The sequence below is a fragment of the Capra hircus genome, chromosome 10, assembly GCF_001704415.2.
Source record: "Capra hircus breed San Clemente chromosome 10, ASM170441v1, whole genome shotgun sequence".
Classification (NCBI taxonomy): domain Eukaryota; kingdom Metazoa; phylum Chordata; class Mammalia; order Artiodactyla; family Bovidae; genus Capra; species Capra hircus.
This window is the reverse complement of record NC_030817.1, coordinates 6,316,383-6,342,776: the sequence shown is the minus strand read 5'-3', so window position 1 is coordinate 6,342,776 and position 26,394 is coordinate 6,316,383.

The following is a 26,394-nucleotide window of genomic DNA, read 5'->3' as shown; positions in this document are numbered from 1 at the left end:
TGTGCTAGACATCCCCGCTATTTTGGTTAGGTTGGCATGTGAAAGTGTCCATCACTCTTGTCCTCCAATCTGTAAATTCCTGTCTCTATCTCATCCTTATCCCTTCACGTTCTAAGAAAGAAGTGCTTCTCTGCAAACTTTTGGGCTTGAGCCACACACCTTTGTCCCAGAGCTGTATGCTAAGCCACATTTCATTTGGGTTGGCTGTTACACCTCTTCCAGAAGCAAGATAGAGAGAGTGTACAAACATTCAGTGTGAAACGTTATTTGTAGTAACATCAAGAATAAAAGGAAATATGTCCATTTGATATTTGGTCTTCGGGAAAATCAAATTTTCAAAAAATTTGAAAATCATTAATTATTGTCATTAATTATTGCTTGTTCACGATGCATAAGGGCTTGATCTTTAAGAAGTTTAGAACCTTACTGCATGATATAATAATTAAACACAATGACATTTTTGACAACAACAACAGCAACAAAATTCAATGCAACAAAAGAAGTCCTGGAACCAAAAATACAGTAGGCGTTTTATAAAAGTTTATTAAGTGAAAATGAGCAAGCACATGAATGAGTGAACAGCCTGAGGCTAATAGACAAACTGATGGTAGAGACAATGTTATAGAATTTCAGAGTAAGGAAGTAGTATTTTAGCCTCTCAGATTCCAGAAAGCTTTCAGGAAAAGGCAAAAAGTCAAATGGAACAAAATACAAAATATTAGCAGAGATAGGTTAAAATACTATATAAATATTCAAATTTTTTGTAGGACTAGTTAAATCTCGGCCAGTGTTTTGTAGTGTTCGTTTACCTAACGAATGAAAACAACTACTTAAAATTTACATACAAACAGAACTGAGCAGAGAATTAGAAAATGTAAAGACAGTTTTTTTCAACCTACAGTATTTTCCTTTCTTAATTTTGTTTTTGGATTAACACACTGTGGCAGAGAATTATTTTAAAAGCATCATTTGTCAAAGTTCCCAACAAAGCCCTTCACACATAAACCGATCGAGGGAGACAAGACAATAATGGGTCTATCGTTTCAGTGAAAGTGAAGCTACACTTGCAGACAAAGTCATTTCCAATTGCTTAATGACCTTTGGCAAAATGACACCTTGAGTCACTTTCACCTAAGTGTGTACCTCTGAGCATCAGAACAAAACTAAAATGTTATGGTTCCAGAAACACCAGTTTTTACCTGCGAAACACACTCACAGCACACTAAATACGGAAAAAAGAAAGTAAAAGAAAATGCAGCCTTCAAATAGCTGTTGCAGCTTTCTGGCTAATGGGTCTTGTTTTGCGAAAAAAAAAAAAAAAAAAAAAAAAACAGAAATTATACAGTAAGCTCTGCATGTAGGTGTGTAGGGTAGATTAACGAGCGTCAGAGCTAAAGAAAAAAAAATGCAATTTTACCCCTCCCCTAGCTGCTTAGTATAAAGAATTCCCCTCTCTCTTCTATCTCCTCTCCCCTCCAGAAAAGAAAGGAGGAAGGGGGAGAAGAAATTAAACTCAGACTAGGTATGTACGCTTTCCTGTCCAACACTGAGAAACTTTGATGACTTGCTACACACTACACATTTTCATCACACAAAAACATCATTTACAGCATTTATGTGATTACCTAATTAAGTCATTAGACACAAAGGTGGTTATCATGAGATAATTACATCCTGGGGATATAAAGAAAGAAAGGGAACCCAGCTTGAAATAGGAGTCCTCCCTATTACAACGGCCCCTTCATTATGGAAACGGTATCCAGGGAGGCAGGTGGAGAAGACGGGGGCTGTGTGTTTCTCCACCGAGAGCACTGGGGTTGGAGGTCAGACTGAAGAACGCTGACATCCAGATTTGACTCAGTTATGTGGACGCCACTAATCGCTGCCAGGGCACCCGTGGGGATGTGTTCATGAGCTCAGAGAGCAGAGGGCTGGAAGAGTACCCCAGAAGGATGAGAAACACCAGCCACAGAGCTGAATACGTCTGTTGCAACTGCGCTGGAGGTCCAGTTGCTGATGAAATTAAACTTACAAACAGATACCTCTGCCTGGCAAACTTAGAAGTCAAAAATGTCTTAATGTTGTTCTGAAAACTATCAGATTCTATCTCTTGATGGTAACGGATGGGGTCGAATTTCCCCCTCAAGTATTTGTCTCAATTATATCACATATATCATATATATATCCACAAATTCATGTCTCTGTGTGTGTCTGTGTGTGAATAAAGATGCTTTTAATAACACATATCCATAGACACAGGCACGAAGCATGAAAATACAGATGGGCCAACATTAAACAAAGGTACCCAAGCCTGTAAAATTATAACTTGTATACCAAAGAGTAATATCACCAATCACCAATAGAGTAATTATATAACGTCATTAACACATCTTTTTAAATTCTATAACATGCTGATAAGCGGTTACAGATATGAAGAGAAACATTCACATGCGCATATTAAGCTATGTGCATTCCTTTATAAGTAGATTTTCTGATACTTGTGGTTTTATTTTCACAAAGATATCCTATAGCTATTGTTTAGTTGCTAAGTCATGCCCTATTCTTTTGACACCCATAGACTGCCCACCAGTCTCCTCGTCCATGGTATTTCCCAGGCAAGAATACTGGAGTGGGTTGCCATTTCCTTCTCCAGAGGTTTTTCCTGACCCAGGGATCGAACCTGCATCTCCTGCATTGCAGGTGGATTCTTTACCACTGAGCCACCAGGCGAGTCCAAATGCACTATAGAGACTCCTACAGCAAATGCAATGCATTGTCACACACACACAAACAATAATGATAACAAAAGTGAAATAATAGCCCAAATTCATATTGCCTAGATATTGAAGTAGGAATAACATTTTTGAATGAAAGTGATTATGAAAAAGAAAACATATGAAGAAAAAACAAGATGGATATTTAGATAGAGAAGTTATTTGCTTTGGAAGAAATAATGAAAAATGGAAAACTTGCGAAGTCCCCTATTTCTGTCTGTCTCAATCACTTAAGATGACAGAAATGTTTACACTTCAAGTTTAAGACTAAATTATAGCTATTATAAACATCTTCTGAGTATATTATTCAAGAAGAAATATAATTAAAAATACATAAATTTTAGAACAACAGTCTGGTGGAACAACAGACTGGTTCCAAACAGGAAAAGGAGTACGTCAAGGCTGTATATTGTCACCCTGCTTATTTAACTTCTACGCAGAGTACATCATGAGAAACCCTGGACTGGAAGAAACACAAGTTGGAATCAAGATTGCCGTGAGAAATATCAATCACCTCAGATATGCAGATGACACCACCTTATGGCAGAAAGTGAAGAGGAGCTAAAAAGCCTCTTGATGAAAGTGAAAGAGGAGAGTGACAAAGTTGGCTTAAAGCTCAACATTCAGAAAACTCAGATCATGGCATCTGGTCCCATCACTTTATGGGAAATAGATGGGGAAACATTAGAAACAGTGTCAGGCTTTATTTTCTTGGGCTCCAAAATCACTGCAGATGGTGACTGCAGCCATCAAATTAAAAGACGCTTACTCCTTGGAAGAAAAGTTATGACCAACCTAGATAGCATATTCAAAAGCAGAGACATTACTTTGCCAACTAAGGTCTGTCTAGTGAAGGCTATGGATTTTCCTGTGGTTGTGTATGGATGTGAGAGTTGGACTGTGAAGAAGGCTGAGCGCCGAAGAATTGATGCTTTGAACTGTGGTGTTGGAGAATACTCTTGAGAGTCCTTTGGACTGCAAGGAAATCCAACCAGTCCATTCTGAAGGAGATCAACCCTGGGATTTCTTTGGAAGGAATGATGCTAAAGCTGAAGCTCCAGTACTTTGGACACGTCATTGGAAGAGCTGACTCATTGGGAAAGACTCTGATGCTGGGAGGGATTGGGGGCAGGAAGAGAAGGGGACAACCCAGGATGAGATGGCTGGATGGCATCACAGACTCGATGGACGTGAGTCTGAGTGAACTCTGGGAGTTGGTGATGGACAGGGAGGCCTGGTGTGCTGTGATTCATGGGGTCACAAAGAGTCGGACATGACTGAGCGATGGAACTGAACTGAACTGGTGGTATAAAACTACTATTGATGAAAAAGTCAATAGACCTAAGTTTTAGATCAATCTTTCTCATACCACTTTTTTTTTTTTAGCAATTCAGTATTTCTTTAATTAGTTTTCATAAATAGGTAAAATAGGTCATCTAGATCCTTTTTCCTTACCTATACACTACCCGCCTCCTACAACATAAAACACATACACACACACAACTCCCCTTTCTAAATTCATTCTGCAAGAAATTCAATTAAAAAACATATGCAACCGGATATAAAATGTTTGTAAAATTTTCAGCTAACTTCTACTTTTCTTTGCTAATATACAGAATTAGCTAGTTGGCAGAAAGCCAGTAGGGTGGTGATTCTGTGCCATTTCCCCCTGTATTTCCCAAGCGTCTGTCCAGTCCCACGTAAGGACCGGTTCATGAATGACAAGTAGAGCAGAATAAATGACATTGTCTTCACCCTCCAGATCTTGTTACCCAAGGAAGAGAAGTAAGTGGTGTACCTTCCAGGACAGCATGTAACTGAATGTTCAACTCTACATTGTGTGATAGGCACCACAGCTTTCGGAAATAACTGGGAGAGAGTTACAATGTTGGACAAGGAGAAGAGAGGGAAGAAAGGTATCCAAGCAACGGGTGTGTACAGCAGTTTGAATTCAAGTACAGAAGTGGAAGCAAGGCACAGCTGGGTAATAACGACAGAAGCCACTCGTAGGAAGCTCTGATAATCCGACTGGTCAAAAAAGCTGTCACCTGCTGCCCCAGTTCTTTCTGGTTGTACATCTAGTTTATAACATGAGGTAAAAACGTTTGACTTTGAAGTCTGTCTTTAATCGAAGGTGATAGATCTATGAAAACTGTATTATTTATATTTTTACTGGAGTAGAGTTGATTTACAATGCTGTGTTAGTTTCAGGAGTACAGCAATTTTTTTTAGTGGTGTATGAAAACTACTTTTAAATACAGATGAAATTGGGGAGCCACACCACACTGCTGAAGTCTTGGAAAATAAGCGTCTTTTAGAGAGTTGACGGAAATCTAGTCAGGCATGCATTTTTGGAAAACATGCTGATAAAATGTGTCAAAATCCTTAAGTGTTCATATTCATTAATTCAGCTAATTTTGCATTTGGAATGTGTTCCAAAAGGGCAAAATGCAAATTATGTACCAAAGTTTTAAGTACTAAAATTTTTTGTAGCAATTATTAAAATAGATAAAACCAATGATAGTTAAGTGTCCAATAATGGGTATCAATTATATAAATTATACTATAGTCACATGCTGAATAGACTATAGTCATTGAAAGACTAGCAAAATGCACTTCATAATGAAACGTATCTTAATTTGTATATGTGTACACATACCCACATACACAGAATAGTCACGAAATCATAACAAAAATTGAAAGGCTAACAGCTACTAATTCTGGGAAGTGGAATGAAAAGATTCAAAGAAGCATGACACTAGTTGGTTTATCTGAGTTCCTTCCAGGGAGATATATTTTTTAAATAAATGATAATTGCAATAAAAAATAATAGTTACATATTTGTATCATTCTTCCAATAAGTTCACACTCTTTGTGCACTGAATTTTTCTAAAAGTAAGAACACTAATAAAGATGATATCTTTAACATACCTTGCAGTGAGAGAAAAAACATCATATTTTAATTTTGCTACTGCTGCTTCTGCTGCTAAGTCACTTCAATCGTGTCCGACTCTGCGCGACCCCACAGACGGCAGCCCACCAGGCTCCCCCGTCCCTGGGATTCTCCAGTCAAGAACACTGGAGTGGGTTGCCATTTCCTTCTCCAATGCATGAAAGTGAAAAGTGGAAGTGAAGTTGTTCAGTCGTGTCCGACCCTCAGCGACCCCATGGACTGCAGCCTTCCAGGCTCCTCCATCCATGGGATTTTCCAGGCAAGAGTACTGGAGTGGGGTGCCATTGCCTTCTCCTCAAAATGGCAACTGCATTTCATTTCACATTATTGACATGTTTTTCTCAATCCTTGCTTTTTAAAGTTCTTTTTTCCTGGGCTGCAAGCTTCATGTTCTATTTGCTTCCTATCTCTCTGCTCAGTCCTCCTGTTTACAGAAGTGGGTCTTCTTTGTCTGCCAACCATTCAGATGCTGATGGATCTTCAAGTTCTGATTTCAGTCCACAATCTTTAGCATTCCACACTGTTCCCTCTAGAGTTAATCCACTACTGAGGTTGTAACTATCACCTAGACATCAGTGATCCTCTAGATTTTATCTTTAGCTGGACCTGTCAGATAGTTTCACATAGATGCCCCACAATAATTGATATTCCACTCATCAACCTTGAGTTAATCTGCACACCTCTGAAAGATTTTCTTGCTCCTTGCCTCCATTTCTTGGCCACGGCCACCAAATGAATAAGCTGAGCTAGAAACCTGGAAGCCATCACTGATTTCCCTCTCCATCACCTCTGCCCACTTCTAATCTATCACCTGATCTGCTGATCTTACCTCCTAAACATTTCTGGAATCTGTCACCTCTTCTTAAATGTAACTCTGGAATAAGCTTATATCATCACATCCCTGAACCACAGCAACAGGCTCCTAACAGGTTTATGTGTCTCTAGCCTTGTTCCTTCTCAAATTCATTCTATAAGGATTGGCCAGAAGATCATGCCTCAGCCATAAATATGAATAATTCACTCACTGACTTTAAATCCTTCAGCAGGCCTCCATGGCATGTAGGATAAATTCCAAGCCCCTTAATGTAATTTGCAGAATCTTTCCTATCATGGCGCTTGCTTTCTGAGAATGCCATCTCAAGCAGAGAACTAATTAAATTTCTATTCACACATCATACTCCCTTCATAATTACATGATCACCAGGCCTTCATGTGATTATCTGCCTTTCCATCCCCAAGGCCACTTGGCAGTTGATTCCTTCTTACCTGTTAAGACTAACCTAAGGTTTCACCTTCCGCAGGAAGTGTTACTAACTCAGACGACAACCAGTGGTGTGCTGGCATCAGCTCATATAAGCTTACGAGTAATGACTATTTTCAGGAATTTTGTGAGCTAGAGTAAAACACAGCCATTAATAAAAATTAATTTAGATACATCCATGACGAATTTTGTGTTCTCTCTCTCTCTCATTTTAGAACATCTGTTTCTGAGGTCAAAGCAGCCTATGTGGAAATAACCACATAATTACATTGTCTTGGACAATGACCCTATTTCTCTAAGCCTCTACTTCTGCATCAATAAAATTGGGATGCTAATGCCTATCTCAAAAAGTGAAAGTGACAGTCTCTCAGTTGTGTCCAACTCTTTGTGACCCCATGGACTATACAGTCTATGAAATTCTCCAGGCCAGAATACTGGAGTGGGTAGCCTTTCTCTTCTCCAGGGGATCTTCCCAACCCAGGAATCAAACTGGAGTCTCCTACATTACAGGTAGATTCTTTACCAGCTGAGCTACCAGGGAAGCTACCAGGAAATGCCTACCTCAAAGTCTTACTCAAAAGTTTAAGTAATAAAACACATTAAAAGAGCTTACCTGAGTGTCTCAAAGTCAATCAACTCCTAATAAGTGGAATGTAGATGGCAACCCATTCCAGTATTCTTGCCTGGAGAATCCCATGGGTACAGGAGCCTGGCAAGCTGCAGTCCATGGGGTTGCCGTGTCAGATATGGTTAAAGTGACTTAGTTGAAGTAGCAACAGCAGCAGCAGCAACTAGTAGTTATAGGAAAAGGGCATGGACATAGCTTCAGCAGAAACAGGAAGATTTCTCTTTCTCAGGCTACTGCCATTTGCCAGCATATAGTTCAACAATCCTCCTCGTCTCTTTGCTCAGTTAGGGCCATAATGAATACCTGTCATACACGTATGCAAGGCATTTAACTTTCTCTATTCTCTAGACTTTTCTTCCCCTTCTTTTCTAACTTAAAGTCTCCAATACCATTCTATGTGTCCCAGCCCCTGATCCTTTTTTAAATCTTTTTCCTTCATTCTCTTGGTCTTAGGGAACCCTCTCTACTTCCCAGAAACATCTGCAATCTGGAGAGGCTTATGAGCAGATTAGATTGGAGACCTGAAAAATGTCACCTTTGTCAGCCTGACTTTGATCATGCATATCAGCAACAGAGTGAACACAAGTTGTATTTTTTATTATTGTTTGATATTAAGGTTTATTTTCAGACAGCAGCCTTCTGTTTGTAAGTAATGAGCTCAAATGCTTTTAAGCAACCTTAATATAATCTATCAAAGCAACTGTGTGCAAGTTGACAAGAAGAATTTTGTAAACATTAAAAATATGAAAGTATATAGCTTTCTGTTTACTAATGCTATAATGGATGAGACAGTTTTTGGACAAGTAGAGAACTAGGTTACTCTATTTATCATGGTATATTTAAAACTTTAATACCCCTCTAACATCAAATACAATTCATGACACATAAAGAAACAGTGAATTTTTTTTTGTTATTGTTTTTTAAAAACTGAAGGCTTTGAGAAAATGTCTTTCTCACTCCCAAATTTCATTTTGTAAATGGGTTCATTTCTAGCTTCCTATTTTATGTCTTGATATGTGTTATATTCCTAGTAGCAGAAAATTGTTTAATGAAGCCAGACTTAATCCTAAGTAATTATGGAGGACACACAGAATTAAACCAAAATAGAAAATAAGACAACACCCTTGTCTTCCATGTGAAGAAAAATGTTTGGGGTAGGAAAAAAGAATTAGAGGCAAAATTAGCTTATAAGTAGAACAAGAAGTGAGATTCCATTACATATTAAGCATTTTCTCTATATCAGTCATTGACCTAGCTTATTGATATAATCCCCTCTGAAAAATGTATGATGCAGAAATATTGTTGTCGGGCTGTTTTTTGGCTGTTGTTGTCATCATTTTCTAGGTGTGAAAATTGAGACTCAGAATGATTAAACAGCTCAAAGTCTCTGAAACTGTAGGAGAGTTTTACTTTCAACACTAATTCATTTAGAGATCATTCTGAATAAGTCTGAAACTATTCCATAAACAAAATACTACTTAAAAAACAATATTATTAATACCACATGTCTACCTCAGCAATAGTTTAAAAATGGAAATGTTGAATGAAAAAGAGGAATATCATCATAAGACAATCATGCAGCACTTTCCAGATAAAGACTGACTTGGAGAATGAGCATAATGTCTATGTTGTTTTCTAAAACAAATAAACAACAGCAACAACAGCAACAAAGCACATGAGAAAAATCACATCTAGGACTTGAGCAAGAAATAGTTTGATTCTTCTAATTCTGCGATCTTTCCATGAGGTTCAGAGGTGCCCCAAACAGCATTAATTCTAAATATGTATAACAGTAATATCATCACTACTAATCAACAAAAGACAAAAGATGAAACAGTGCAACTGTTAATATTAATTCACAGGGAAAAATACAGTAATATTTAAGATTTATTTGAATGCAATTCAAATTGGAAATATATCATGGTTTCCTTTATCTTAAATCCTGATTTTGGCTGTTTGACTGTTCTGCAATTCAGGAAAATCCAAAATTGATGCCAATTAAAAAAAAAAAAAAACATTTGGTAAAACTCAAGAGAAAAACTCATGTTGTTTCCAAAAACAACTGAACAGCTGATAAGGAGGCCACACCAATTCAACCTAGAATTCATAAATTTTCTTAGACAATAAAAAAGATGGGAAAATCATGGAATTTGAACTGAAGATCATATGTTTTAATCTTTGGAATATCAATCTATTGCAAATGATAACGGAAGTCCCATTTTCTCCAGCTCAACTATAATGGTTTTCAAAAAGACTCTGGGACAATATTAACATCTTCTATATTATGTAAATTAGAAGTTAATGAACATAAGAACCATTAGCCTTCATTTATGTTCTATAATTGAATCGATGCAATTGATTTTAAAGTTTAGAAGCACTCCACATTTCAGTAAAGCTTGCAGAGGCTTTTAAGACTGAGTTAGCTCCATAAATAAGACTATCAGATTGATAAGAATTCCCAGAAGAAATGAAACACAACATTTACTGTGCTCAGAATTCTACATTCATGACATGAAACCCTGTGTTTTTCGTAACCTCAGTTCTGATCTATTGAGAGGATAAGTTGTGCAGAGCAAAATAGAATGAGGTTTGCATGTTCAGATGACATCAAATCTGTATTCTTTCATAAAATCACAAACAAGACCATGCCCAACACACACGCACACACAAAATCAGAAACAACAGTTTAGGGACTGGAACATAGTCAATAACATATAAAACAAGGTGAGTTTTCACTTGAGTGTGAGGAGCAATGTTATGAAATGATATTTGATGGGAACCCAGTGCCTCTTTCTGAATGATGGTGCTTTCTGCTACCCCAATGGGACTTGGGGAAGCTCAGCACTTACTGCACAGTGGTTTGAACCCTGTGGTCACATCCTATAAAGTCATCACTTTCTAAGGTCATAAGATATATGGAGAAAAGGCCAAGAAGCCTGCTCCCTGAAGCTTTAACCAGAACGCAACAGCGCTGCAACCATCAATTTAGTTAGAAAAAAATAAAAGAATGACCTAGTGTCCAATTTCTGAACAGTGATTTTTCTTGAATTAAGCCTTGCTTTAATGAAAATAGAACCTTGCCTGATTGGATTGGTAGTTTTCTCTTTTAGTAGACGCCAGTGATTTTCCCCAATAGGTACTATTTCTCTGAAGTTTAATTATCAAAAAGTAGCAGTTCACAATTTTAACCAACACCATTGTCATCGGATTGGTTCTCTGGTCACTTTATTTTCCCCTTTTCCTCCTACCACGTGGCCACGGAGGAGTCTAAGGAGAACAGAGAGTTAAAGTTATGGAATTTGACCATCTGGCCATGTCAAAAACAACCATAAATTCAAGAGGTTTTAGCTTACGTATATCCTACAATCTCTGTTACAAATCTGATGAAAGGGAAGATTTTGTAAAATCAAAATATCTCTAGAGGAAAAATCAACACTATCTTCTTAATAAGAATCACAGACACACACGCACATACATACACATGCCTATACATGTATATATTACATAAAAGACATTTTTTTCTCTTTTAACTATCTTTACTCAATGTAAAGTTTTACCAGTTCCAAAGGATCAATATTCATTTTGTACTAATAAGAGTCTATACTTGAAGCCACTAGCCACAAAGTTTCCTTCAAGCTTTGTAAAGGCCATCTCCCCAGAAATATGAGGAAGGAAAAGTATGGAGTTATGTCAGATATATGCACTCAGCAAGCAGAAAAGGAAATTATTTCCTCCACCTGCCTGCCCATACATTACTGACAATGACCTGGGCATTCCCAGCCACTCTGAACTCAAGTGTCCACGCACTGAGATTCCCTCAACCCTCCCAACTGTTCAGGCCCTGATATTCCTCACAGCAGTGCAAGGCTACACCCCTTGGATTTAAACCACACATCACTTTTTCCTTTCATTTCTGGGCAGCCGCCCAAAGCTACGCAGCAGGTGCTGTCTCGGGAATGTCACCGTCTAATAAAAGTATCGTAACATAACACAGAGACAGTGGCGTTCTCTTTGGATGCACTTAGCTTTTCTTGACAGATCGCATTCCTAATAAGACCATGTCTCAAGGCTCCAGGCAGAACAGTATATGTGTTTCATCATTAAAAAAAAAAAAAAAAAAAAAAACACTCAATATGAGTTTGGTTTGGGCAATGAACTCCGGTTCTGGGTGACAGGAGTTTAGGAAGCGCTGTACATTGTTAAAGGAGGAAGGTTCATGCAAAGTTCTTCAAAACGCTGTGGTCTGCATTCCTCTGGTGTCTCATAGAATGACACATTAATTGCTTTTCTAAGTGGGTTATGTGGGAATGATATAAAGAAAAAACAGCTTTAAGGGAGTGTGAGTGATTTAAGTGATTCGATTCAATTCAAGTGACTTCAAGAGAGAGAACAGAAAAGTTAAATGATGTAATCTAAAGGAATCAGAACCAGGACAGTAACAATTTTGAAATTAAATGCAGCAACTTTGGGATCTGAAAGCTTCCAATTTGAGCACTAGATCCTATATCAGCCACCAGCATCATGCTTACCTGAGCAGTCATGAGGTTCACGTTTTTCTGACACTCTTCTTGAGACTATGCTCTGAAAAGAGAAAGTGAAGTCTCAAGAAAAAATAACAAGTTGGATTATTCGTCTTAGGGCCAGATATTGTATTCCAGAAAACTATACAGTAGTCAATGGCACCCCACTCCAGTACTCTTGTCTGGAAAATCCCATGGACGGAGGAGCCTGGTAGGCTCCGGTCCATGGGGTTGCAAAGAGTTGGACATGACTGAACGACCTCACTTTCACTTTTCACTTTCATGCATTGGAGAAGGAAATGGCAACCCACTCCAGTGTTCTTGCCTGGAGAATCCCAGGGACGGCGGAGCCTGGTGGGCTGCCGTCTATGGGGTCAGACAGAGTCGGACACGACTGAAGCGACTTAGCAGCAGCAGCAGCAGCATACAATAGTGTACATATCAGATACAGATAATACAGCCCTAAAAATCAAACAGAGAACTTCTATTTTCAGTTAAAAACTGGCCTGAATTGTTCTATCCTTATTTTTGCTTTTCTTTGGGGGAAGATCCTCTTTGGGTCTGGGTCAAGGGCATAGGAAGTGATCCACTAAGGCCTGTACAAGAGGCAGACTTCCACATGTATTCATTTACATCTTAGGTCAGGTCATGTCCTGCTCAAAGCATTATTCTTTCATGCAATGAAAGATTTCAGAACGTCGCCCATGGGAACAGAGTAGGTAATATTCCTAATGGAAAATATCATCATTACCTCTCAGGCTTACGTGAGTTACATCCCAGAGTTATCCTTTCCTCTTTCAAGGGGTAAAAAATAACTGACGTAAAAATCGCAATGTGCTTTTGTAACAGCCAGGCTCTTAAGCATCTGCCTGCAGCTGTGTCTCATTTTACGATCCTCATTTATAGCAAGTGTTGGTAAGAACCCTGAGCACGTGCTATTCTCCAAGATTTTATACTCAATAGCCCATGGATCCTTTCAACCTGGTAAAAGAATTGATTTTATATTTTTAGATGAAGAAATGTTAAGACTTGAACAGTTAGTAACTATGCTTAGGTGTAGAACTAGGTTTTGGATCTAAGTCTGACACAAAATCTTATATGTCATGCATTACGGGACACTTCTTTTAGCACAAAATGGAAGTTTCTCTTCTTAATATATGAATTACCATACAACAGAATCCATCGCTTGAACTTATCTCCTACTTACAGTTTCTTTTTTTTTTTTTTTCCTTCAATTGAACTAAATTAAGCTGAATAAAACCCAAAGTCAAATAAATCTCAGAAGGCTTGGGGATTGAATGGAAGTAGAAACCATGCCAAGTTTAGCACAGCCCACTCTAAACCTTCTGGGCAGTAACTTTACAGTGCAGATTGAGTGTTTAAAGATTCAAGATTCCTTGTATGTATCTGACAAGCTGTGCTGTCCTGCCTAGAAGTGGAAAGGCACATAAAAGAATTCTTTGGACATCAAAAGGCTCATAAACAGGACGATATCAGGTAGTTTTGTCCCCTTTACATGTGCTCTATAAAGGCTTTTAAATCTAGTGTCATTCATTCAGTGGGTCTGCAAGATACTTTCACATTCATTTCTCACTAGAAGTTTCAAGATTCTACTTATCTATAAATATTTTCTCAAAAATTGAGATACATGCAAATAAAGATTTTAAAAATTAAGAAGTATAGAGGGGATTGTAGTTTGTAAAGAAATGCAATACATTTAGGAGGAGCTGGTAGGGTGTATTTATTATTATTATTATTTCACATGCTATCTGGTAAACCCCAAACCCAGCCCATCCTCTCTTTGCCCAGTATTTAAACCTGGACAGTAGTTGAGTTTCAGCTACTTTTCATTTTAAACTCTTTGGTTTGACAAACTGAGTTTTGTGTCCTCTGAAAACAGCTTTTCTCAAGAGATTTCTGGTACTTTCTGATTCTGGTTGGACTGGAAATACCACAAAAACAACTTTCCTTATGGTATTTTGGCACTTCGACCATCAGGACCAGATGGTACACAGAAGTGCAGAGGAAGCATTGAATATGAATAATGATACGTTTTAAAAAATCATCCACTCTTCTCTAACTTTATTGCATTTCAGATGAAGGTTCATGCCAATTTACACTCTGATCTGAACATGTTCATCCATTTCCAATGCAGGAAAACTGGATGGCAGGGTTGTAGAATGGTTTGGATTTAGCAGAATTCTTACTCTTGGTTTTGCCCCATGAGATTCAAATCCCCACAGTAATATAAGGAGGCAGACCCCTAAAATGTGGTCCTCAGAGGAAAGTGTGAGAAAGATTGCAGATCTAGTCCTAAATGTGTCAATCAAACTCGAAGAAAAAGCATCATTTTCATCCATCAAGAACAACAACAGTGTGACTGTAGGTGAGCATTAATTTAGTCACAAATGTGTCCAACATATATTTGGTGCAGTGTGTGCTGAGTTACTAAAAGTGAAATGCAACTAAAATATGAAATAGAGTGTGTTATAATTATGCAAAGGAGATTGAAACATTGCGTTGGATGATGTTCTTTGTCTTTGCTTGTCTGTATTCCTCATCATTTCTGTCTCAGAATGTGGATTCTGGGAAAGAAAAAAAAAACGACTTATTCTTTCTAAGCCATTTATAAAAAATAATGGGGACAAATCTAAATTCAATCTCCCGTTGCTTTCACCTCTGACAGAAGTGCTAATAAAAAGCAAAAAAAAAAAAAAAAAAAGTAGCTGGTGGTTAGGTAAAAAGACCTAAGATTCAATTAAACCAAAACAAAAGTCAACAGAAGGTTGAGACTAGATATTCTAAGTTACTTTTTTTCCCCCAAAATTTGTTGCTTGGAACAATGAATTCACTAGATGTTATGGCTTTAAGACATGATGGGATAAATCAAGCAAGTTTTTATTGGTTTCTTCTTACAAGATAATTTGGGACAAGGTATATTCTCCAATAGAATGATAAACTGAGTAGACTTTCCAATCACTTTATGTCTATGAAATCTTTTTTACCAGGGAGTACCTTGGAGAACTACTGATACAAGTTTTAAGTATTAAAAGGATAACCAAGTTTCAAAGATTCTGAGGTCAACATCCTATTTCCCTGTATGTGTGCACGCTTCGGAGAAGGCAATGGCACCCCACTCCAGTACTCTTGCCTGGAAAATCCCATGGACGGAGGAGCCTGGTGGGCTGCCGTCTATGGGGCCGCACGGAGTCGGACACGACTGAAGCGACTCAGCAGCAGCAGTGTATGCTTAGCTGCTTCATCACATCCGATTCTTTGCAGTCCTTTGGACTGTAGCCTTCCAGACTCTTCTGTCCATGAGATTCTCCAGGCAAGGATGCTGGAGTCTGTTGCCTTGCCCTCCTCCAGGGGATCTTCCTGATACAGGGATCAAATCCATGTCCCCTGCATTGCAGCTGGATTCTTTACCACTGAGCTAACAGAGAAGCCCCCTATTTCCATATGGCTACGTATTTAAAAATCTTGTTTGCAAATCCTTAGCAAAGAAGTAGTAAGAAAAGTTCTTCATTTCTTCCTGTTGTTGTTCAGTCACTCAGTCGTGTCCGACTCTTCATGACACCATGCGCTGCAGCACACCAGGCTTCCCTGTCCTTCACCATCTCCTGGAGTTTGCTCAAACTCATGTCCATCGAGTCGGTGATACCACCAAACCATCTCATCCTCTGTTGTCCCCTTCTCTTCCTGCTGTCAATATTTCCCAGCAACAGGATCTTTTCCAGTGAGTCAGTTCTTTGCATCAGGTGGCCAAAGTATTGTAGCTTCAGCTTCAGCATCAGTCCTTCCAGTGTGTATTTAGGACTGATTTCCTTAAGATGGACTGATTGGACCTCCTTGCTGTTCAAGGGACTCTCAAAAATCTTCTCCAACACCACAGTTCAAAAGCATCAATTTTTCAGTGCTCAGCTTTCCTTATGGTCCATCTTTCACATTCATGACAACTGGACAAGCCATAACTTTGACTGTTTGGACCTTTGTGGGCAAAGTAATATCTCACCTTTTTGATACAGTGTCTAGGTTTGTCATAGCCTTTCTTCCACGGAGCAAGTGTCTTTTAATTTCATGGCTGCAGTTACTTCATTTCTTAGGTGTTTAATATTGTTTTAATAAAATATTTTTAAAAGGTCCAAGTTCAAGATTACATCTGACAGGTACAGTTATCTCATATTCTCTATCAGAGACCTGAGAGCAAGAGCACATAGGGAACATCAGAAATTCACCAATCCCATTTGTCAGCAATGAAAATAGAAAAGATAATCCCAGATGCCATTGCTATATCAGTTAATTTGATCTTTGATAATTACTTTTTATAATCAATGTTGAGCCTTCTCTGTGCTTCAGTTATTAGTATCACTGCTATAAACAATACAGATTCCTGTCCTTTTCTTAATGTATAGGAATGATGAAGAAAAATAGATCTATCTTAAGTAAAATCTTCCAGCAGAGATAAAGAAATTACTAGCTTTCCTTGTGGTAATCTTTGATGATACCAAACAGAATTTTAATAAACAGATTATCAAAAGTGAATGAACATTAAAGAAGGATAAATTTTCACTTGGTAATTGTTCTTTTAATTTTGTGACACAGAGAACAAACTAAATATTCTTACTCCTTTAGATCTAGCAGAAAAACACATCTGCCTACCAAAAAGTAAAAATAACCCTTTAGAGAAGCTTAATCTCATAAGAAAAAAATCTTGTCTCACACCCAGTAATGTTTTGATAACAAAGGTAATTATGGATATCTGGAAATGAAATGCTTAGTTGCTTCATACTAGCTCTGGTGAAATGATTTGATTTTTTAAAAAAATTTAATTGAATTAGGTTGATTTATAATATGTTAATATCTGCTGTACAGTAAAGTATTTCAGTTATAACATAAATATACATTCTTTTTCATATTTTTCCATTGATTTATCACAGGATATTAAATATAGTCTCCTGTGCTACATTTTAGGAACTAGTTGTTTATCTGTTCTATACATGAGTTTGCATCTGATGAAATGATTTGCCCAATATTTAATTCAAAACAAAATTTAAAAGTGGAGAGCTTTTTGTTGGAACTTTATTAAAAATATCACCATTATTTCAAGCATAATTTTGTTTAATAAGACAATAATTTTTCACTAGCCACTTTCCAAAAGGATGTAAATAGTTACCAAAAGGAAAAAAAAAAAAGTGCTCCAAAACAATAGGATTTTGTAAGATTCTGTTGACTGATTTTATAAGTCATGCATTCGGTGACCTTAAGCAAAATGTCTTGACTGATTTGTCCAAATGATGAGACACGAGGAAACGTTGGGTTTTCATTCTCTTGAGAACAGGGAATATGATCAAATGTTTGAGATGAGTAAAACAGAGTTCTCGGTTTCAGAACTATTGGAATTTTGGGCTGGGTAATTGTTTGCTGTACAGGGCTCTCCTGTGTTTAGCAGCATCTTTGACCTCAACTTACTAGGTTTCAATAACTCACTCTCCCACCAGTCATGACAGTAGAAATGTCTCCAGACATTGCCAAGTGTCCCCTGGAGGGATATATTGTCCTCAGTTGAGAACCACTGGTCTTATTGTCCTCTTTGGACTTGAATTTATAGAGAACTCATTTATGGAGTGCTGGACACAATTCCTGTGTTCTTCTTGGCCTCTTGGAGTTTATAGAAAAGGCAATGTTTTGAACACTTTCCTAAGGGTATTTACTTCTGCTCACATTTAACTTCACTTTGCATTGTTTCCAAGATTTGGTTGTCACTGTTTTTTAAGTTCATCACAGTATAATAAGGACCTTCCGTAACAGTATCCTTGTACTCCATAGCAGTCCCTAAGAAAATAGAAGCTGCTTCATTTCTGAATAACAGTGTACTCTAATGGACAACTTCTCTGCCCTCTAAGTCTTTGGACAGCTTCTGTATTTTTAGATGTATTATTTGTGCTGATTTTAAACCTATAAATAAAATCAACACTGAATATTCAACTTTGATCACATCGAGGTCAAAGCCCATGTTTTTTCCTAAGACCTTTGAGGTCCTCTGTGGTCAAGACCTAGCTAACCTATCTCTCCATCTCTTTCAACAGCTTGTCTCACAAATCACACTAAAGTGAGACACAGTTCATGCTATGCTCCTTTTCATTCTCATACCTTGATAACTTTGTTCCTGCCATTTTCTCTTTTAGGACTAAGTTTTTTTGGTTGTTTGTTTTGCTTTTTAAATTATTTTTTAATTTAGATTTATTTATTTTAATTGGAGGCTAATTACTTTAAAATATTGTATGGGTTTTGCCATACATCAATGAACCACACATTGTACATTAGCTGAACAAATTCAAGTAGTAAAGTGTTTGTATAAATTGAAACTACTTCCTTCACTTGCATAGAATTCAAGTAAAATTCTTTTTAAATCATTTCTTTTTTTCAGTTTTTCTTTTCTGGTTTCTAACATGAAACTACATAGAGCTGATTCCTGGAAAAGTATTTAGAATTTTCAGGGAAAATAAACAGAAATAATTACATAATTGAATTTCAAAATCAGCAAGAATCAAACAGACACTCTAAAGTGCAGACGTTATCTGACGTCACCAAGACCATCGACAGATAGTAATTAGCATGGGCAGATGAGAAATAATTTCTGATTTTTCAGTGTCTACTTAACCTCAATCTGGAATATCGGGATAAATGATACGTATATAGCAGCTGTGATCGTTTAAATTGTTTGCTGTTTTTGCTTTCTTTGTCTAATTCATGTATTTGGATATTTTTGTAAACAAAACAAGTGCCCTGTAGCAGTTGGGGGAACTAACCCACCCATGGTTGTTTTTAAAACGAGCCGGTGGGGGACGGTGGTCTACGAGCTGCTTCTTAGAGGTGAACGGGGGGTGTGTGACTATTTTTCCATCTGTTCTTTTGTGATTTACACAGATTCCATGCGGATAAAGAGGAGCTGCTTCATCTGACAGGACTCCCCAAGCTGCGCCCCAAACAGCAGGGAAGACCACCTGCTATTCTCCAACTTATGTCACATCAAAGCGCCCGGACGGCTCGCCTGGCTGGCTGACGGCGGCTCTCCCACGGCAAGTGCCTGCCGGGTTTCCACAGAAAGAAATTAGCAGGCGCCAGAGCCTTGAAGCGTCACCCAACGGGTCGTAAATTTGGAGTGTGAGGGGAAGGTGATTATCTAGTTTTCCTTCATTGATGTTTTAGAGTTCCTCGTGTTTTCCCAACTAGACTTGACAAGATTTTATATTTTACCTTCATCACGTCTCCCTCTTATATCTAGGTATCTTGGAGTGCCGCAGAATCCTCCTAAAGATGATAGGGGGAAATGTGGAAAATGTTCTAAAACGAGGTCTAAAACAATGCCTTTCTCTTTTCCTGCTGTCATTTTCCTTGAGGACTCAGACAAGGGAATTTGATGTTTTTCTTTCCTTTAGTTTTGATTTGCATTATTTTATTTTACTTAGGAACCGTGATCTTAGGTGTGAAGGTCTGGAATGGAAAACCTTGGAAACTGAAGTGGCTATTGACTTTTGGGCCTAAAGTATCCAAGGAAGGACGTGCAAGTCCCCAAAGCTGCAGTCTGCACAATTCCGCTCAGGCGATGGCCTCATCACCAGCTCTAAAAGTGTCTTAAGGGTGTCTTCCTCTCAGCAGCTCTGAGATATTTCATCTTCCACCCAGATAAGCTGATCAGTTATAGCAACAACTGCAGAGATCTTGGGTGACTTTTTTTTTACCACTATGATGTGAAATCAATCTGGAATAATTTTAAGACATACAAGCTATATTAATGCATGTATGACTCATGTTGTCCCAAAGACAAATTTACTAAACTCCTTTAGGTTTAGCCAAGTGATGGCATATGCCAAATATAATTTAATATTTAGAATCATCCTTATAATGTCTTCTCTGTTTTCAAGAGTATATTCTAATTTCCTGCCAATGAACTTCAACCACCAGATTTAATTTTCAGATACAAGTTGGCTCCCCTCACTGCTGAAGAGTAGAAGCTTCTCTTTCACATAACTTGGTATAAGAAATATTTATTGAATACCTAAACTCATGGATATGCTCCCCGTGTGGTGCTGGTGGTAAAGAATCTGCCTGCTAATGCAGAAGACACAGGAGGCTCAGGCTTGATCCCTGGATCCAGAAGACCTTCTGGATGAGAAAATGGCTCACCACTCCAGGATTCTTGCCTAGGAGATCCCATGGACAGAGGAGCCTGGCGGGCTATAGTCCATGGGTTGCAAAGAATCGGGCAGGACTGAGCACACACGCATAAACCAATGGATAAGTAGAGGTATCTAAGTGGTAAAACTCTCCAAGAACATGCTTTGGTGTTACAATTGCCCATCTGTAGTAATTTATTTCAATCCAAACATTTAAAACTACCTACTGAGAGTTAGACTCCTAACCAAGACTTGTGAAGGGGCAGATGTTTCTGCCAAGTTCGAATTGTCCAGATCCCTAGAAGGAAGTACAGCTTTGTCTATGTCACAGACATCCCCTCTAAATTCCTAAGCAGCCTCAGAACTGGCAGTGCCGCCTGGGGCTGTGTGTCTGCCCAGAGAGGCTTTGGCAGAACCCTGAGGCAGCTGCGGATACAGGCTTGGTGCAGGTGCTTGGGCGGCGGGCTGCGGGAGAAACTTACCAAGTCCCTCCCCTGCTTCGCAGCTCACATGTGGATCTTGCAAAGATGGGCTCTTGAGTAGCTGGAGATCAAATCAGTCTGGAGAGGAAGCAGCAGGAATAGCAACAAAAGAAACTTAACCTCCAGAAAGGTGATTAAGGAAACGTCACTTAAATAAGAGAATAATTGAACATACTGAATAGGTCATTACTGGACGTGGAAGGGGGCTGTCAGGCAACCCTGGGGTGCTTTCGGAATAGGAGCCTGAGTTAAGCAGAACTAGTGAGTGAAACTGGAGGAAGCCGTGGCAGCAGAGAATTTCAGTTCTTAAGGAAAGTCTTCACTTTGCATCTTTGGAGAGTTCACAAATGTGGCCCTGGGGGGGAAACAAGGAGCATGACATTCCTGGAAAGGGTTTCACCTGTAGACTGTGGCAAAGGGGCAGAGAGAGGCAGATTAAGGAAGCTGGAGATATCAAATGTATTTATGCTTTGTAAGGTGAGTGTTAGTCCCTAAGTCATGTCTGACTCTCTGTGACCCCACGAACTGAAGCCTGCTGGGCTCCTCTGTCCATGGAGTTCTCCAAGCCAGAATACTGGAGTGGGGAGCCATTGCCTTCTCCAGGGGGTTCTTTCCAACCCAAGGATTGAACCCAGGTCTCCTGCACTGCAGAGAGATTCTTTACCATCTGAACCACCGGGGAAATAGAGCACTGAATTTCAGTGATATGAGAGAGATTAAGATTAAGAGGGGAAACTGAGGGTGCCAAGCGATTTTAATCCTGTAAATAAATCCAAAGTGAGAGACTGATACTATTTCTAAGTGTCAAAAATCCTTGAAAGTATTTATTTGTTCTTAGTAGTTATTTTAAACATTCTAAAAAATTTAAAAAATCATTAAAGAATATCCAGTGAGCACGCATTCCTCTAGCCTGCTTTTAGAGTTCCCCTCTGAACACAAATTTGATTTTTGAATTTTTAACCCCCTGCTAAGCTGTGGATTTAAGGTCATGTGTTCCTCTAGCAAAAATGTGTCCATTTCCTGGACTAAATCTCATCCTTGGCAATGGTCCCCTGCACCCTGTGGTGATGCTGTGGGGTTTGGGATGTCTGTTTGTGTGACAGCCTCCTGCACCTGGGACAGTTCGGGGGGTGCCTGCCTGGGAACAATGAGCAGGGGCCGGACAGAAACTCACTCGGGTTCTGGAGCATCCTCCCCAGTGGTGCTTATCTACGGACCATTCCCACCTGAAAATGTCCCCCTGTCCTCTTTGGAGAAGGAAATGCTGCCACAATTCATTAGTCACAAGAAACATTCCCTGGGAATTAGTGTGTTTAATACATCAACTGGTAATTAACAGAAAAAAAAAAAAAAAGAAGAAGAAAATATCCCTTGATCCTCTTATATTACTTCCCAGGAAATTGTCCTACGGATGTGCTGATACACATGCTCAGAAGAATATGTTCAGGATGTTTATTGCAGTGCTGTTAGTACTAGCCAGAGAATGAAAAGCAAAATTGACCATCAGCAAGAGACTTAATTGAATTATAGTACCTCTGTCTTGCAGAGTATTATGAAGCCATTAAATAAGCAGATAGGAACTCTACAACTGCTGCTAACAGAATGATCTGTTCAAAAAAAGGCAGTTCTTGAAAAAGTGTGCAAATTGTGTGTGTGCATGCTTAGTCGCTCAGTTGTGTCTGACTCTGTGACCCCGTGGACTGTAGCCCACCAGGCTCCTCTGTCCGTGGGATTTTCCAGGCAAGCACACTGGAGTGGATTGCCATGCCCTCCTCCAGGGGGTCTTCCCGACTCAGGGATGGAATCCATATCTCTTGCATCTCCTGCATCGGCAGTCCAGTTCTTTACCAGCTGAGCCACTGGGGAAGGTAGCTGCTGCTGCTGAGTCGCTTCAGTCTTGGCCGAGTCTGTGCGACCCCATAGACGGCAGCCCACCAGGCTCCCCCGTCCCTGGGATTCTCCAGGCAAGAACACTGGAGTGGGTTGCCAGTTATTCATATATAAATACAGTTGGCTCTTTATATCCTCAGGTTCTGCATATATGGATCCAATCAGTCATAGATCAAAAACATTCAGAAAAAAATTTCCAGAAAGTTCCAAAAAGTCAAACATCCATATGCTGCATGCAGACACCTATTTACATACAATTTACATTGTATTTACATAACATTTACATTGAGTCAAGTATTATAAATAATCTAGAGATGATTCCAAATCTATGAGAGTATGTGTGTAGATTATATGCAAATACTCTTCCATTTTATATAAGGGTCTGGAGTACTTACAGAAATTGGTGTCTGCAGGAGTCCTGGAATCAATTCCCTATGGGTACCAAGGGATGATTGTATATGGAAATTTTCTCGAAAGACCGAACACAAGTTCACTTTTTTGGCCTCTGAAAAGGAGGTCATGAAGTGAGAGTGTGAATTCACATTTTATAGCCTTTTGTAATTTGAGCTTTTTAACATGTGCATAGGAAAATAGAAAAAAAAAAAGACTTCCCCTGTGGCTCAGCGGTAAAGAATCCACTTGCAGTGCAGGAGATGCAGATTGGATTCCTAGGTTGGGAAGATTCCCTGGAGAAGCAAATGGCAACCTGTTTCAGTATTTTTCCTGAGAAAATCCCGTGGACAGAATAACCTGGCAGGCTACCGTCCAGGGAGTCACCAAGAGCCGGACATGCCTGATCACACAGATTGAAAAATACTGGAAACGTACAATAGTAAGGCTGGCCTTGGGAGTAGAAAGCATAGCTGAGACTGCTCTTGTGAGTCAGGAACACAGAGCAAACCAAAGATCTTGCCTGTGGTCTCTATACTGGGACTGTGATACTTTCAAGGCATTCCCTAGGGCTGAACCTCTGTAATTTACTAAGACTCTCTGAGCTTATGTTTCCTCATCTACAATATGCATATGGTTAAAAATGTCTATTACATTTGGACTCTGAAAATAAGTCAAGCTACTAATTATTTAAAAGGAATAATAATGTAAGAAGTTCTATTCTTTCATGCAATTTTCCAGTGGAGTTATAACGACATAAATAAGTTTTCTAAACTTTAGCTTCCTTATTTCAGAAACAAGGATTTTAATGGAATCTAGCTCATAGTGTTGTCATGAAGATTATATAGAATAATGCATACAAAGTATCTCATAGCTTTGGGCACATATCGAATTGCTAAATAAATATTAATGACAATTATCGTTGTCAAAAATAGGGAACCTACTGCTGTGGATTAGAGTTTTTTTGTTGTGGTTCAGTGGCTAAGTCGTGTCCAACTCTGCAACCCCATGGACTGCAGCGCGTCAGGCTGCTCTGTCCTTCACCATCTCCCAGAGTTTGCTCAAACTCTTGCTCAAACTCATGTCCATTGAGTCGTTGATGCTACCTAACCATCTCATCCTCTGCCACCCCTTCTCCATGTCCATTCAATCTTTCCCAGCACTAGGGTCTTTTCCAATTAGAGTTTAACCAAAATATAAATATACAGATGCACTAATATGGAAGGTTTACCTCAGCCAATCAGAATTGGCTGCTGTTGGGCTTCTTAAAAAAAACAGAGCCCCTCTCTTCCACGCTTTGTCATCAACAGACCCTTCCTGCAAACACAAAGTGTCTTATGATTCTTTGGCAAATCCCTCTCCCTCTGCTTTCCTTCGACGGGAAATCAGGTCAAGGAAAGCACCTGCTAGCACCTCCTATAATTCATTCACATTGTCCCAAAGAAGATTATAGGCTTTTCCATCTTGCTGTATGTCTTAATTTGGGTTTCTCTGAAAGCAAGCCCTAAAGAATGCAGTGGTGTCAGTTGGAAAAGGAAGAAATGCCAATAAACCGTGCCCTAGTGAGTGAGTTACCATGTGAGTGAGTGAGTTACCATGGTAGGCACCTTGGTAGGCCTTAGTGAGTGAGTTACTGCGGTAGGCACCTGGGCATCAGCCCCACTGGGCATGCTCTGAGAAGGCATGGAAGGGGCTCCAGAATCAACCCATCAGAGGCTGTGGAGACTGGGTGGTTTATCCACCAGCTTTTTTCCCATGAGTGGATTTGTCCTTTAAATGCAAACCACCCTGCCCTTCTGGGTTGCAACTGTGCACGGCTCCCTCCGTGCTTGGGAAGGTCCTCAGAAGAGGAGAGAGTGGCCAGCCTGGCACTGAGAAGCTATCCACATGCTGGCACTGCCCACGGGAGCAGGCGAACTGAGATGAGCTCAGAGGATGCTGATGGAGAAGAGGGTCTACTACAGTGGGTGCCCCTTGCCTCCGAGAACTGTGCTCCGCTGGCCTGGTGAGAGTTTGTCTTTGTTTCACCTTTCTCTTTTTCTCTTTCCAATTTTCCCATCTCTCACCATCATAAAGAAAATAAGTATAATTTCTGTATTCATTTAAACTTTTTCACTGATCACATTATAAATATATTACATTATCTTGGACAGAGTTCCTTAGACAGCAATCTTGTTTTCCATCCTTCTTCCAGTGCCCTCAAGAGCCACTTCTATACTTGTTGATTTTAGCTGGCACATATTAGGTAGAACTTACTGTTTCCTTAGTATTTGAGGAACTTCCTTCTAGAGCACGAAATGTATTTCCTTGCCTGTGCTATGCTAAGACCTCATCTGACCACCAGACTGACATCCAGGAAGGATGAGAAGGCAAGGGCAGATCTTGAAGAGAACAAGCTTAATCCTGCAAGTCGGCTGCTTCAAAAGAAGCCTCTAAGCAAGGAAATTCTGCTCTCCTTCATCCAGGGAAAGGAAGTGATCATGCCAGCCCAGAGGACTTGGGAAAATCCAGGTTTTAAGAAGTTTCAACCATTTATATATCCATGAATAATTTCTGACTTTGGCATAGAAAACCTGTCTAGGCCAAAGGTGGGCATTTAGTCTCTTTTGCAACTCTTACATACTGATCTTGATTTTTAGCATAGCAGGGGCAGTTCTTGAGAGTCCCCTGGACTGCAAGGAGATCAAACCAGTTCGTCCCACAGGAAATCAGTCTTGAATATTCGTTGGAAGGATTGTTGCTGAAGCTGAAGTTCCAATACTTTGACCACCTGATGAGAAGAGCTGACTCATTAGAACAGACCCTGATGCTAGGAAAGACTGAAGGCAGGAGGAGAAGGGGACAACACAAGATGAGATGGTTGGATGGCATCACTACCTCGAAGGACACGAGTTTAAGCAAGCTCCGGGAGTTGGTGATGGACAGGGAAGCCTGGCATGCTGCAGTCCTTGGGGTCGCCAAGAGTCAGACCTGACTGAGGGACTGAACTGAGGAGCAGCAGATGCAGAAAATTAAACTGTCCTTCAGAGCTGCCATGGAGAAATGCTGGATTTTCCAGCATAGCATGCATTGACAACTAAGTGCTCTGAGCCTATAATTATTACTAAAATTCCCAAAGCAGTTAATCAAGCCCAAATCACCCCACAATTCTTACAACTCTTACTGTTCTCCTGGTGCCAGCAGTGAAGTACCTGCCTGCCTGTGTAGGAGACGGAAGATAATTGGGTTCAGTTCCTGGGTCAAGAAGATCCTTTGCAGGAGGGCATGGCAGCCTACTCCAGTATTCTTGCCTGGAGAGTCACACGGACAGATGAGC